Raw genomic sequence first — 16451 nt, 5'->3', positions numbered from 1 at the left:
CGACAGATGATGGCCAAATATGCATCCCTCTTGCCATATCCTGCAGCGCGCGGAACATTCACCGCGACAAAAACAGTCGCGTGTAGTCCAATCTGTCTAAAATTATCTCGGTATAGAATATATGACACTGGCAACGTCACAAGCCAGCACCGTACAGGGCGACCAGTTTATGACACAGAGGCGTAAACAGCAGAGGGATGAGGGATATATATGCCGAGAGGTGTACCAAACTTTTTGCTGTATATACACTGCAAGTTTACTTCAGTCCTTGGTTCAATACCTGCTGGGTTGGTAAGCGTGCTTCATGGCCTCGGTAACCCTGCTACGATTTATAGACTTTAAGCCCGCCAACAAACCGTACCAATACAGTAACAATTGTAAGCATATTAAGTATTGCATATTTTACATTAACTGTAACTCGAGAAACGTCTTAAACAACATTCACATTCTGTTTCCAGGAACAACGTATCCTTACGCTGCACGTAGTGAGTGACATTACAAAATACGAATGCTGTATCTACTAATAAATGTAATCTCCAATTTTATCCTATTTATTATATTTAAATTATTATTGAGAAAATCAGTAGGAGGCATGAGGAAATATTCGAACCTATGCGCTGGGCACTCCCAGGCATGCTCTAGACCACTACACGGTCCCAAAAAACATTGCAACCTGGAATTCAACCCGCATATTCCAGGGTACCTGAGGCTTCTACTAAAGGCTTTCACACAATGTCCTCCCCCCCCCCCCCCCAACCCCAAGCGCTCTGGTTCAGGGTCCAGTAGGTCTACCTCCAACGCTTCTCATCAAATGTATAAAGAAATCAATGGAAGTCTCAGGAACCATACAGGATGCAGTTGAATCTCAGGTTGTAATGCTTTTTAAACATGTTATGGTGTAGTGTCTAGAGCGTGCCTAAGAGTACCCAACGCATAGGATCGAATCTTCCTCATTACTATTGATTTTCTCATTGATGCATCACGTTAATGTGATTTCTTTTTGCATTATTATTATTATTATTATTATTATTATTATTATTATTATTATTATTATTATTATTATTATTATTATTATTATTATTTAGAAGAGACTTCACGAAAAGTCGAGAGGTAAAGCACGTCTAGAAAATAAGTCTATTACAGAGAGGAAGGAGAGGTAGCCTCGGGTGGGAGAATATGCCTCGACAAAACACAACTGCAGGGTAGTTAACTTAAGTATAACCATATGTACTGTCATTGTCATGTTAAGAGTAACTTGAGCCTGCATGGTGCCTGCTGTATAAATGTTTGCAGGCATAGATAATTGGCTCTCTTTCCCACCATGTATTCATCTGTATCTTGTATTGTTCTCGTCCAAATAAACTTTTTCACGTTTTCATTAACTTAACGTACAAAGTGAATGTTTTTTTTTTAAAGAGAACATTCACCCTTCAGTTAGGTTTCGTGGGTGCCAGTGAAGCTACAGCGTTGAAACCATTATGAAGAATGCTTGCACACTAGACTCCCTGGTTTGTCCTATCTACTGACTCAACAAATTGTTGATAGAAAAAGAGCTCATTTGAAGATACCGTAGTGGGTAGATTTATAATTTACAAACAATGTTTCCGTCCAAAATCTGGTGACGAGCTCGCGAGAACGGGGTGCGGTTTCAGCCCTTTCTCCCGATCTGCCACTCCGTAAAAAACTAACCTTTTAGTCTAACCAGCAACGCACAAACCCAAGTAACCTACCTAGCCCATCGAGTCCGATGTATAGAAAAACTTATCTTAATAGGTTGCGTTTGAAACGTTGATTACAGTCACGAAAAAAATACTCTGACCTGCTTGCGAGTGCAGGTTGCGGCCACAGCCTTTGCTGATGTGTAGACATCAAAATCACACATCAAAATCTCACATCAAGAAGTCAACACCAGCAATCAACAGCCAATTAATGCACAACTATATTCTACCCACTTCAAGACTCCGTACCAATATAGAAGCATCAAGAGGAAGTATGAGTCAATAGGCCCTTTGCAGTTACTTCCATTCTTATGCTATCATATATCCAATTAATACCCATTGTTCCGTGTTCTGTCTTGTGTTTGTCAAAAGTTTGTTCACCTCATTCAAAAACTGTTGCAACATATCTATTCACCCAAGTGCGATTATATAAGACGGATAAGCTGTTTAGTGTTAGCATAAGTAAAACTCTGTTTAGTGTTTTCAGGTTACAGTAGTGTGTGTAAACTAAAAGTCTTTGAAAATGTAATAAATTATTACGAAACGCGTTCAAGCGTCGCGTCTGACTAGAAATAAAAATGAATTTTGGAGAACTGATTTTTCAGTTACCATCGACAGTAAAAAGAAACATAAGAAATATTGAGAAAATTCGTGTTATATATATATATATATATATATATATATATATATATATATATATATATATATATATATATATATATATATATATATATATATATATATGTAGTACCTAGTAGCCAGAACGCACTTCTCAGCCTACTATGCAAGGCCCGATTTGCCTAATAAGCGAAGTTTTCCTGAATTAATATATTTTCTCTAATTTTTTTCTGATGAAATGATAAAGTTACCCATTTCATTATGTATGAGGTAATTTTTTTTTATTGGAGTCAAAATTAACGTAGGTATATGACCGAACCTAACCAGCCCTACCTAACCTAACCTAACCTATCTTTATAGGTTAGGTTAGGTTAGGTAGTCGAAAATGTTAGGTTAGGTTAGGTAGTCGAAAAACAATTAATTCATGAAAACTTGGCTTATTAGGCAAATCGAGCCTTGCATAGTAGGCTGATAAGTGCATTCTGGCTACTAGGTACGACATATATATATATTATATATATATATATATATATATATATATATATATGTATATATATATATATATATATATATATATATATATATATATATATATATATATATATATATATATATATATATATTCTAACAACTAGTGTTACATGCCCAAAGAGTCAGCCGTAAGTGTCACTATTTACCACCCAATTAATGTAGTTAAGTTAACGGGGAAGGAATTAAGCACAAACAACCGGCAGACAGCAGATGGGATGGAGGGGGGGGGGGTGCACCCAGTCTTCTCGATGTGGCATGCGAATAATATGTATACCCTTGCTATAGTAAAGAATATCATATACAGTATATCGGTTTACTGTGTCAAAGCTTACAATATGTATACGCTTGCCATACCAAAGCTTAAAATGTATAAGCACTTTTACAATACCCATACACTTTCGATATCAATTTGTACCATACATACTACATATCGTTTTATTGTACCAAAAAGCGCATAAACCTAAACCAGTCCTCCTAGCTTGAACACTTATACATTCGCATTAGTTCAAGCAAAAGTACACATATCCAATTCATTTACTTTTACTTAAAAGTTTCAAGTGTACGTTTGTATTCGTAGCCTATCAAAATGCTGCATTTGCTGAGAAGCGGAGATGAAGGTAGAGGTTCGTGGGAGGCGTTGAAAGGGCAGAGGTTTGCGTGGGCAGGACAACTGCATCCCAGGTCACGGAGGCAAGAACGCGCATTTGAATGCCCAGAGACAAAATTTACTGAGAAGTTACTCAATTTTTTCTTTCTAAAATAGTGATACTTGGAATTGTTTACATTTCACAAGGCTTTGCAAGTCTGACTTAGCTATTTAGAAGGGACATAACACGATATCATGTCTTAGTTATACTTTAATATATATATTTTTTTTATATTTAACGTTCAAATTAAAAATACGTTATTTATACGTATGTGCCTTGAAGTGTGCAGTCTATGCTGTCTTACTTGATCACTGTGGCAACTTGATTGACACTTTTGATGTGTGGGACAGAAGGTTATGGCATCCAAGTCTTGGGATACATAGAGATATGTATCAATGGTTATTTTCTTTGAAATTCAGAACTGTTGACATGAGGTCCAATCTCTTCAGCAGTTGCATGTTGGTGTTAGCAGTGAAGTAGAATATGTAACCACCGTGGTTGAAGATAAGGAATTCCTTAAAATTGGCGTTCGTGCAAAGGAAAGAGTAATAAAATTATCTCATGCTGTCTTGCGTGTGTGACTGCAAGTAACCTCATGAAGGCTGCAGTAGTGGTTCTGGTCTGTTTGTCTTGTGGAGATAATGTGCTGTATTGTGGGGCTTCACTTCGCTGTCAACGAGACCTAAAGAAGCTAGCATTATATTTTAATATCCTCCACTCATGCAAATGCATAACAATTAACAATAAACTAGCGATTCATAGAAACATTTATTCCACTAGCAAGCATGCCAGTCATAAAGGCCAACATACCAGCCTACGCAACATCTACCCACTCGCTTCCCTTTCCTGCCTTTCCTCTCCCTGTCCAAACCTGCAACATCCCAGCCCACTTAACCAGCCACCTAGTTCAACATCCAAGCCCACTTAACCAGCCACCTAGTTCAACATCCCAGCCCACTTAACCAGCCACCTAGTTCAACATCCCAGCCCACTTAACCAGCCACCTAGTTCAACATCCTAGCCCATTTTACAACATGCCGCTCCACATTGCTTTGTGCTCCAATCAACCAACTTACCATGTCGTCATATAACCATGGGAGGTCCTAGCTCCTGTATGCCTTCACAGCCTTGCTTGACATTGATGTCATACAAACCCACCTGATACACGGATGGGATGGACATGCAACCTTGAGCATCATGTCTGTTAAGCTGATTCTCAGTTTTATATTATAATATTCTGAACAACAATAATTATAAATAAACTCGATGTTATGAGCTAGTATAAGGAGAGATTGCAATTCTGTGCTATATTAAGATAACAAAACATCTGTGAACAAATTAGCTAATTATACAAAGAGTAATTACCAGTGGGCTCACTGGGACCTACTGCTGATGTGCGGAGAAAAATCTTCCATAAAAGAGAGGCGGACTCTGGTGTAATTAATTAATATAGATCGTCTGAGGGAATGGGTACTGCGTAGAGTAACGATCATGCGGTAACTGTCGAAGTTTATCAAAAGCAAAATTTGTTGATGGTGTTCGAAAGTTGGGTATCTCGCTGCTGGGGCCAAAATAACCCAATGGTTGTGTTTTCTATGGAGGGAGTTTCTAGAGAAAATGTGGCACTCTGCGGTGGAGACGATGACAAAAGTCGTCTTACGGCAATAAATGTTAGTTACATTATATATATATAATCTGTATGTGTGTGTACTCGCCTAATTGTGTTTGCGTGGGCTGAGCTTGGGCTCCTTGGTCCCGCCTCTCAAGCTCTCAATCAAACTTGTGAACAGGTGTGTGTGTGTGCATATGCATTTAGCCTATCTGTGCCTGCAGGATCGTGATGTTAACTCTTGGACCTCGGCTTTTTAACAGTCGGTTGTCTAATATACTGACTCATGATCTATTTTGTCATATCTGATGTCCATATATGTTTTTCTCTGTCTCACACACACTCATCCCCAGGATGCAGCCCCACAACAGCTGTTTAACTTCCAAGTACCTATATAATGCTAGGTGAACACAGACATCAGGTGAAAGAAACTCTGGTTATTTGTTTCTTCTTCGGAAAGGAATTGAACCCGAGCCATTTGGACTACGACTCTACAACCCTAAGATGTCAAGCGCTGAGTATACAAATGTTCCACTGAGCAAAGCTACTCCTCGAAAAGGGATATGTATACACCTCGAGGTGTACACAGCTTTCTTGGTGTATATACGTTGAGTTTACTTTAATCCTGGACCATGACCAGGACAGATGTATACCTGCTAGTTGGTCAGAAAACTCTTGCTGGTGACCTCAATAACGCCTCCAGAGGTTGTTGGGCCTTAAACCAAACTACTCTTCCAAGGTGAGCCAATACTAGGCTTGCGTATTGAAATCTATAATACAGGGAAACGTGGGGGGGGGGGTTGGAAGTGGACTCTGTAGATAACGTTTCACAAGTAAGAGAGGTAACGTTTTCTTCAAATATAGTCCACTCATATCTTGGTGCTCTTCTACGTCCACTGTCCACCCACATTATTATAATAAATCTGGCTTGAATATAAAATAAAGTTGTTTTCTTTGGACAAAAGTAAACGGTTTCATTGAGCAGAATTCCCTTCAACATTATATAAACAAATTTTGTTGAGTTAAGCCAAGTGTGAAATTTCAGAACACAGGTGTTTCAAAGAGTAAAGAAAGGTTAAACGAGCACAATCAGTGGTTGATAGTGAGGGTGTGTGGGTGGGGCTCAGGGTGTGTGGGGGGGGGGAGGGGGGACACGTGGTGGAGTCGGTTGGGTAGGTGGGTACATATAAGGGTGTTGGTGGTAGGGGGGGTGGTAGGGTGAGTGAGTTGCGTGGGGGTTTGTTGAGGCAGTGGGGGGTGTGTGGGCGGCCATGACCGTATACCAAACAGGTCGCGGGCAGCCTCGACTCACAGCTGTGGGCAAGGCAGTACAGGGGTCCTGCTGTAGGTGACGTTTACGATGATGACGCACTGCGGGTCATCGTCGTGTGTTTTAGCGTTAGAGACGATGCCGGCTTAATAAGAATATCCTCCAGAAGGGCAACTGCTTGCTTGCGTCTCCCCCCCCCCCCCCCTGATCACGCACATGCATGCGAGCACACACGTAGGTGAGCAGTCAGTGCATTTGACAACTGGAATCTAGAAAGGTGGGGTCTAAGAGCTAAACCACGATCCATAAAAAACAAACAGATGAATACACACATTCACTAGCGGAAAGCCTGACACCTCTCGTAGTCTCTACTAGGATAAGAGCCCTTCTAAAGGCGGACAGGTCCGAAAGAGTACTAGAGTACTCTTTCGATTGATGAAGATTAAGCCACCCAAAAGGTGGCACGGGGATGAATAGCCCGTAAGTGATGGCTCTTTTAAGCCATTGCAAGTATCAATGAGCTGATACTGGAGATCTGTGGAGGTACGACTGCACCCTGCGTGACGGGAGATGTCTCCCCCGTCGTACTCTTTCGGACCTGTCCGCCTTTAGAGGGGCCCTTATCCCCGTTCTTGAAAGTCTCTACTAGTTTTACCTTCTAACCCGTGTATAACACTCATCTTCAGAAGGCAACTACAACATTTGTTGCCACTTATTACGTTCGCTTTATATGGACATCAGAATCACTTTACAGAGCTGATATACAATTTCAGAAAAGTCGTTGAAGGTAGCCTGTTATATTTACGCTTTACGTCATTATTTGTCTCAAGAGAACAAATATAAACGCTGGCAGCTGCTGTGTGCGCCCGGCCTGACACCAGACGCTGCCTGCCGTGGGGGGATTCCCTCACAAGTGTGTAGGAAAGTAAGAGTGTAGTAGGCTTAGGATTCCTTATAATCTCCCCTATGACTTTGTAATATCTCCATTGGTCAAACTATTATGTATTAGCGATAAGACCTACCATTAATGTATGATGACTTACTGTAAATATTTAGCTCTTGAAATAGCACTTTCTCTGTAACTACCTGACATTGTAACTATAAGGTGTGAAGGATAGATGAAATTGTTTATGTAATAATCTAAGATGAGGTATGATAAAAACCTTTTGTGCCCTCTGTAATGCTTTTTGCGCTACCGCTCACAGGATGAGTATGGGGTGCACAATAAACTAGCCGCCTCTGGCGGCAACAATAAAAATCAAAAGGCTTAGGAGAGGTTATATTAGGTTTTAGGTTATGCTGCTGCCGTGCAAAATGTGGGATGCTTTTGTGTGTAAAAAAAATGCACACACTCCCCATCATCGCTATAGCTACAGTACAAATATTTTTGATGGGTTGAAATATAACACGAGAAATGAACACCACATGGGGGAGAATTATCAGGAGAAAGCGCTAAGCCATTACGACTATATAGCACTGGGAAGGGGTCAGGATAAGGATTTGGGATGGGACGGGAGGGAAGGAATGGTGCACAACCATTTGGAGGGTCGGGGATTGAACGCCGACCTGCATGAAGCGAGACCGTCGCTCTACCGTCCAGCCTAAGTAGTTGGACAAAACCACATGGGAGACAAAGCGTATTTATACCGATGAGTTTTCATCATTTTTAGCGAAAAGATTTGACTGCTAAATATATTGCCAGCGATGACGTTGCCACCAACGCCTGTATGTCACTAGCTGTGAATATCGGCGATGACTATCCTGGTGGCCGAGGGGGTCCGGGGGAACGTTGACGGACGGATGAAGGAGATGAAAGAATTAAACGACATTGTAAAGGTCAGAAGCATTATATTTCTCCTCCCTTACTGAGCTCTGGCCCATGACGCCAAGTTCATTCATGCACCTAAGTACACTGCATATATATATATATATATATATATATATATATATATATATATATATATATATATATATATATATATATATATATATATATATATATATATATATATATATATATATATATATATATATATATATATATATATATATATATATATATGTCGTACCTAGTAGCCAGAACGCACTTCTCAGCCTACTATGCAAGGCCCGATTTGCCTAATAGGCCAAATTTTCCTGAATTAATATATTTTCTCTAATTTTTTTCTTATGAAATAATAAAGCTACCCATTTCATTATATTTAAGGTCAATTTTTTTTTATTGGAGTTAAAATTACCGTAGATATATGATCGAACCTAACCAACCCTACCTAACCTAACCTAACCTAACCTAACCTAACCTAACCTATCTTTATAGGTTAGGTTAGGTTAGGTAGCCGAAAATGTTAGGTTAGGTTAGGTAGTCGAAAAACAATTAATTCATGAAAACTTGGCCTATTAGGCAAATCGGGCCTTGCATAGTAGGCTGAGAAGTGTGTTCTGGCTATTAGGTACGACATATATATATATATATATATATATATATATATATATATATATATATATATATATATATATATATATATATATATATATATATAATATTTAACCTAAAAGGGGTACCACCTCTGGTGCAAGTGTAAGAACCCATAGCCTCGGAGAAGAAAATAATGAGTACTCAGAGAAGACCTTGTGGATCCTCACTGAAGATCTTCACCATTAGACTAAATAAATGTTATACCCCTTCTAGGTATAATATATATATATATATATATATATATATATATATATATATATATATATATATATATATTATATATCATTCCCACCGAAGAGATAATGCGATGTTTGAGGGTCTATGTAAAGTCCAAATCGTCACGATCTTTCACTCGGGATACAATAAGAAGCAACATTCTTTCGGGAGACGATCAGCACTCAGTGAGAAGGCAACGAATAACAGCACAACCAACGTGTTGTTGCCTGTAACATCATCTGAGCTCAAGAGGAGCCAAATAAAGCTGTTGTGAGAACCTACGAGTGATTTACTCAATTACGAATCGGATATCTCGACGCTTTATTTGGTTGGCTGTGTGTGTCGCCCTCGGTAAGCCATCGACGCCTCGTGTATGGGGTTTTATGGAATATCAGGGGTGGAATAGGCCGTAGAGGACAGTGATGGTAAGGGAATACCAGGGGTGGTATAGGCCGTAGAGGACTGTTTGGTAATAAGGATATACCAGGTTGCATGGAAGAGGGAATACCAGGAGTGGTATAGCGATTAGAGTGTACCAGGTGTGGAGTGGGTGCTGCAAAGTTATGGTGGGTGATGTGAAGCTGCCAGGCTACTCACATAAGACTTTGCAAGATCTAGCTTCATCTCCTGGGCTCCACCTTTCAAGGTGTCTGACACCGGTGACTCCGTCTACTTTGTTCCTTAATTGTCATATTTTCTTTTAAAGGTTTAAATGGGTATAGTCTATTATTTCCCTTAGGTTTCTTCCACTTACAACCATTAGACTAAATAAATGTTATGTGTGTCTGACTTGCATTTGTCTTCTCGTTTTGTTGCTGTCCAACCTAATCAGTCTGCATGTCTCATATCGATGCTTATAAGTATTTTGCATGTCTAGAACATGTTCCTTCTAATTCTCCGATCTCCAAGTGACATTAGGTTCAACTTCCTCAGTCCGACCTCATAGCTCAGTTATTCTCTAATCTGGGACTTAGTATTGTAGCTAACTTATTTTTTCGTCGTTTTTTTTTAAGTTAGAGCTCCATGCAGGCCTATACCACTCTAGTGCTAGTCTGACTATGTTGTAAACAACCTTATTGCTTAGTATCTTGAAGCTTGTCCTGATATTCTTCAGCTTAGAATGTACTACCGACATCATTCTGTTTAGCGCGTTGGTGTGAAGTGTACTTTATTGTCCTTTCCTCTTGCTAACACTGGCAGGTTCCTCCTTTTTATTATGTATAAATTTTCCATTCATCTGGTCCCATTTTCGTGGCCTTGACATTATTTGGCCTGAAGCCTAATAATGCTGTATCCCCACCATGCTTGTGATCTATGTCTTCCTGGAGCCTCCAGCAGTCTTCCTTCTCCCTGGAGCTTTCAGAAGTCCTCCTTCTTCCTGGAACCTCCAGTAGCATCTTCCTGAAGCTTCTAGGAACCCTCTTTTCTACTGAAGCCTCCAGCAGTTCTTCTGGTATGGTATAGCGGACTGTGAGAGTGCACCTATTGTGGTATTGTGACCTATGAATCGGGGAGTGTATACCCGATGTAGCTTCTTGTGTATCGATGAGAGTGTACCTGTTGTGTATCGGAGTGAGGTGTAGTGGTGTAGCGAGCTGTGAGGGAGCCAAGGCGGCAGTGACATCAGGGTCGTAGATCAGTCTACTAAAGAAGACCCTCCCTGGGGCTCGCCCAAGTCCCTCCGCTTCCCTTTAGCCAGGCCAGGAAGGACAGATTACTGGCCACCTTCCCACTCTGCTGCCACACCGTAACACATATTGCTATTATTAGTCAGGTTCACCCCGCCCACACGCCCTGGCCCCCCACACCCCCAGGCCCCCACACCCCGTCCACACGCCCTGGGCCCCACACCCCGCCCACACGCCCTGGCCCCCACACCCCACCCACACGCCCTGGGCTCCACACCCCACCCACACGCCCTGGGCTCCACACCCCGCCCACACACCCCGCCAACACACCCTGGTCCCCACACCCCACCCACACGCCCTGGGCCCCACACCCCGCCCAAACACCTTGGCCTCTCACCCCGCCCAAACACCTTGGCCCCTCACCCCGCCAACACACAACCACCTGTGGTCTAGCGTGACCTCGCTCAGTGCTTTAACATGCTCGTTTACAGGACGTTCTCAGAAGTGGTAGGGCAAGTGGGAGGTAAATATTTAGGTAGATGTGGGCGTGCTTTAGCTTGTGCGTGCAGGTATGGGCGTGGTGCTGCGGGTGGGGGCGGGCGTAGTGCCAGGCAACAAGGGTGGTGGCCATATCCCACTTGGGCTACCGGCGCAGTCGCAGATTGACGTCCTCTGCCCTACCCAGTCGCTCCCTGCTCACTCCTGCGCAACCCACCAGCGCTCATCACCACCCATGTAATCTGCGCTCTAAAACCTAAACTTTTTCGGGTCATCCCAGAACTTTAGACAAAAATAAAAAAGAAACTTTAACGTGAAATGTGATCTTTTTTTTATTTTCAAAGTGAATAACATAAATCTGAACCATATGGTCATCTTGTTGACACCATTAACTTGAGAAAGTGGCACTACCTCCCTGCCCTTGTGCGTCGTTACAAGTGTTTTAGTGTGTCGTCACTCGGTGCCTTAATGATGTTCTGTGAGGTTAAACTGAGGCCGCTTAGGCTGCCACTGTTGAAGACGCACCTGCCCAGTAATCTGGTGTGAGCGACCGTGGCGTCAGCATCCAAGTGAGGAGGGACTTGTTGACAACAGCTGGACTCTTTTCCCACCATCATGACTGCCAGGGGTATTAAAACCAGCACACTGGGTATGTTTTAATTTCTCGTTTAAAATAATTCATACTAACCCTGTGTGGTTTACGAGTATCTTAAGACTCTAATCTTGAGTGAGTTAACATTTACATCTAGGACAATTAACACTAAACGTGGGTATGTTAAGATTTGCATACAGGACAATTGACTCTAAACCTGGGTAGGACAAAAGATAAGGTCCAAATAACACTCTCCCCCTTGAAGAGTTACGACATAGCCTATTAAACTGGTAATTATACTTCAAGGGTAGCTTAGCTCTTAACAGTAACACTTTATTGTTCAGTAAAGGTCACACTGTCTCTGGGGTCTGGCGAACCCTCGTGGGTCTCTTGTTGATTAATATTGGGGGACTCAAATATTTATGGTGAAGCTGACTTGACTAAAGTAAAAAAAAAGACATAACAGTGTTTGGTTAAATCTTGAAACAATATTTATTTGATTAGGTTAACATATGAAAACCAGTTTGTTATATTAGTAATTACATCATTGCAAAGTAAACAAACAATACTCAGCTTCGGTTAAATTTCGGTACAAGCTCAACCCATCTGACGAGAATAGTTTTTGTTCTAATATGTTCTTCAAGCGTAAAATTATTCGTGGCTTAGTTATATTATTATCCTAAAATACTGTTAAAGTTGCATGGAGATGTTAGTTAAGTCAATGGAGACTGGGGTAGCAACAGTTCAGAGTCAGCTGAATGAAAGTATATGCCAGACAGGTCAACAAGGGCAATGAGTCAGTCTCAATATCATGTTGTCCTGGCCTCTTGCTGATAAACACCCAGGATGTGTAAATTCTCTCTGCCGAGACCAAGTGTGTTAATACTGACAGTTACTGCTAGTGTCACTATTAAGGTTAGTTTTCCCCTTACGCACGCACCATATTTAACTACTCACTGCTTTCGTAACAAATCCGCTCGTACCATAGGAACAAATTTAAAATATATACTGTATATTTCGAGAGCTCTACGCACTTCTCGGCGTATAAACATCGAAAAGTGTACATCATTTTTCAGCGTATTACGGGGCTATTCATGCCAGTGCCACCTCTTGGGTGGCTTAATCTTCATCCATCAATCATCTCAGCGTATATACTCCGGGAGGTCTACCCCACTTCTTAGTGTATATACATCAAAAGGTATATCTGACTTGTCAGTGTATATACATCAATAGGTATATCTGACTTCTCAGTGTATATGCCCTTACTTTACATCAGTCTTGAACTTTGTTGAAGATTAAAGTATACTTTCATAAGGGTCGGTACGTTAGTTGTGGTTTTAATATTTCTCACGGTTGTTTTTCCCTCATTCTCGTGGACAGGAAGTCTGTTAGGCTTTTCAAGGTTTCCCCAGGTCGACAACCGACCTTTCTCCAGGATACAACCCACAACAATTATGTAACTTTACTACGTGAACAGCTGGTGCATTATGTGAAACGAAATAGACCCAAACGTCTCGCCCTGCTCAGGAATCGAACTCCTTGTGTTCATTTATGATCATCCAATAGCTTACCTATTTTTTTTTTTTTAACTTCCGTCTATGCATTTTCATTTATTAGCAACACCGAAACATAATCGTCAGTTATTTGACCAGTTTTAATGCATTTCCGTTCAGGTTTAATATTTGTTGCCCTGGTGTTGGATTTAAGGCATATGAACCTTTAGAGGGTTATTAAAAAAATAATACATAAAGGAGCTGCTCGTATAGGTCAATAAATAAGCCTACTTCAGCTCTTTAATTCTTATGTTAATATATATATGTGCGATAACAGGTAAAGGCTGACATAATCGAAAAAAATAGATTAAAATAATATGTATTAAATTCATCGACATTTACTATTTACATATATTAATTAGATGTGCGCTCGTAAAAAAATGTAGCTACTAGCTTAAAGCTGATTGTGCTGGAATAGTTCTTAAGTACTCATAATATGTCTGTGCTAGTGAGAACAGTTTCCTCAATACGTTTCGATAAAAGAGACTAACAGACAAGGCTGAGTATTTTGTTTTTTCAAGTGCATGTGTGTTTGGTTGCGTAGGTGGTGTGTTGTTTTGGTAGCGAAGCTGTGTTTGTTTTTCTGCAGCGGACAGCGTAGGTGGTGCGTTATATGGGTGGTGGAAGGGCGTATGACGACAGCCGACGTCAACACCAATTTTCTGATCTGGGGTTTTCCTTAGAGAGCTAGCTCATATTGTTCTCACAGTTAAATAAATATGTCCAATTAAAAAGTAAATATAAAATGTTATCCAACCATTTTGTTATCTTTTAAAATCAAACTAAGAGTAATTGCAAATACCATAAACATTTGAAAAACGTTCAAGAAAAAGGGAATGGCAACAAATCAGAGACAAAATAAAAAGACTTTTTATTTCACGTAAATTAGAGGTACTGTAAGTAAGTATCCTTATCTTGCTATATATATATAAATAATAATACCCACTATATTTTTTTTTACAAAATTTAATACTGCGTAAGTTAAACAACGTATCCCGGCTTTGTTAGAAAAATATTCTGAATATAACTTCCGAAGAGGATATCGTCCCAAGCAGGTTATTGGCACTTAACATGCGGGTGACAACTTCAGTGCAGGAGGTGGGTCATGGTAATGGACGGGTGGGTTATGGTGGTGGGCGGGTGTATCATGGTAGTGGGCGAGTGTATCATTGTAGTGGGCGGGTGTATCATGGTAGTGGGCGGGTGTATCATGGTAGTGGGCGGGTGTATCATGGTAGTGGGCGGGTGTATCATGGTAGTGGGCTGAGAGGTCCCATTAGCAAGAGAAGCTAAAACTAAAATAACAAACCTAACCTAGGTCTGCCATAAGCTTACCTAATCTAACTTAACGTCGACCTGAACTAAACTTACATACGTTAAGTTTGTTGGGGGGATATTTCTATGTTGTTCTAATTTTTGAATCAACAAGACAAAGTGTACAAAATAATTTGCTAAGAGTATACAGTATATATAGCCTATTGTCATTCCTTTTAGGTTATTTCCTATTAGGTTTAACAGAAGCCTAAATTGAGATTTTCAGACACTTCATCTTTGCCTTAAAAAGAAAAAGAGACGTGAATCGTTTGACCTCACGTCGTAAGAGCTGGCAACAAGTTTGACTAGGCAGGGGGCATCACTTCACTTATGGCCACACAACATCTATGACCATACAACACATAGCTACTTACCACCTTTGGCCATACAAGTATGGACATACAACATATGCAAAGATGCAATAGATGAGGCGATGCAACTGAACCGTTCTCACTGAATGGTTAAGGAGTCACTCAGTGAAATAGGGAGGGGTGTTGATTGCACAATATTCGCAGAATTGGGACATCCGAAACTCCAGTGCTCTAAGTTGCAATCGTACTGGGCCGCTCGCCAATTCGTAATTACCTATTTGTGTTCAGAAGAATGAGCTAAAGAACTTTTTATTTTTTTATCTTTATTTAAAAAAATACAATATAAGTTACATATACATAAGTGTTACAAGGCAATTTATCGTTTGGTGCAGTGACTCCCGGTCAAGTTATGCTCTTGTTAATTCTGCTCCACGAGCTGTTGATGAATTTGGCTTCTGCCTTTCCCCTTGCCTCCATATATTTTATATTTGTACACTGTAGGACATACTCGCTGGCTCGCCCGTTATTTTAGTTTCCACCAATGTTTTATCATCACGCTCCCAACCATACTGGACTGTCCTCGTACATTGTGTCTACATCTCGGATTATTTTGTACATTTTGATCAGGTCTCATCTAAGGCTAATTTCTTCTGAAATTAGTTTTGAGTTCTTCAATTTATTCTAAACATTCCAGTCCTTATTGCAGTGATAAATCTTCGAGCCTATCTAATTTTATTTTTTTATGTGGGTTGTAAAGCGTGCTGCTGCTGCTACATACTCTAACACAGGTATCACGTGCTTGGTGAATGTACCAGCCCATGTTATCCTCTGGTGTTGAACGCTTAGTGATAAACTTCGAATAATGTCGACCTTAAATTTGGTAATTTTCCCATCCTGCAAATTATCTCATGTCCCATGTTGCTCTCCTTATTATCTCGAATATTCTCTTCGCTTGCGCTTCTCTCCAGTTTGACATAATTTGCGTGATATGTAAGAAGGAGTCTATTTTGCAGGTAAGTAGGACTGATGCTTGCGAAATTATACTTCTTGCTTTGGCTCCGTTCTGATTCCTCCACCTTCACTCTGACTACTGCCTGCCTGTTAAGCATTCTCGTACTTTACTTTATTAAGTACTCTTACGTTTATTTGAGTCAGTTTACCCTCTAATGTATTTGTCTCTCTTGGGAAAACATTTTCAACTGCTCACTGAGCAACATTGACAGTCTGGAAATATGAAGTCTGTCTATTCTTCCATTTTCTATATTATCTTGGTCATTCTTTTGTGGCATTCCATTAGATTAGTTAGGCAGGATCTACCTTATCAGAAATGGTGTTAATTTTGTTTTATTAAATTTGTGATTTCCAGTTGTTCTTCTTCTGGTCCCTGTTGAATTATTTTATTTATTCATTACTTTGTAGGGTATACATGACAGGTAGCGGCTTGTAGATAAATGTGTCCTGCTTCGCGCC

At 40.5% G+C, this 16451-nt stretch overlaps 1 protein-coding gene across 1 annotated transcript in view; it reads left to right on the top strand.

The window, feature by feature from the left end:
• LOC123760299 (uncharacterized) overlaps positions 1 to 16451 on the top strand; it is a 123484-nt gene that overhangs the window by 53539 nt on the left and 53494 nt on the right.

Source organism: Procambarus clarkii, chromosome 39 (genome assembly GCF_040958095.1).
Source record: "Procambarus clarkii isolate CNS0578487 chromosome 39, FALCON_Pclarkii_2.0, whole genome shotgun sequence".
Classification (NCBI taxonomy): domain Eukaryota; kingdom Metazoa; phylum Arthropoda; class Malacostraca; order Decapoda; family Cambaridae; genus Procambarus; species Procambarus clarkii.
Note: the sequence above shows the minus strand (reverse complement) of the source record. Positions and strands in the feature narration are given on the sequence as shown.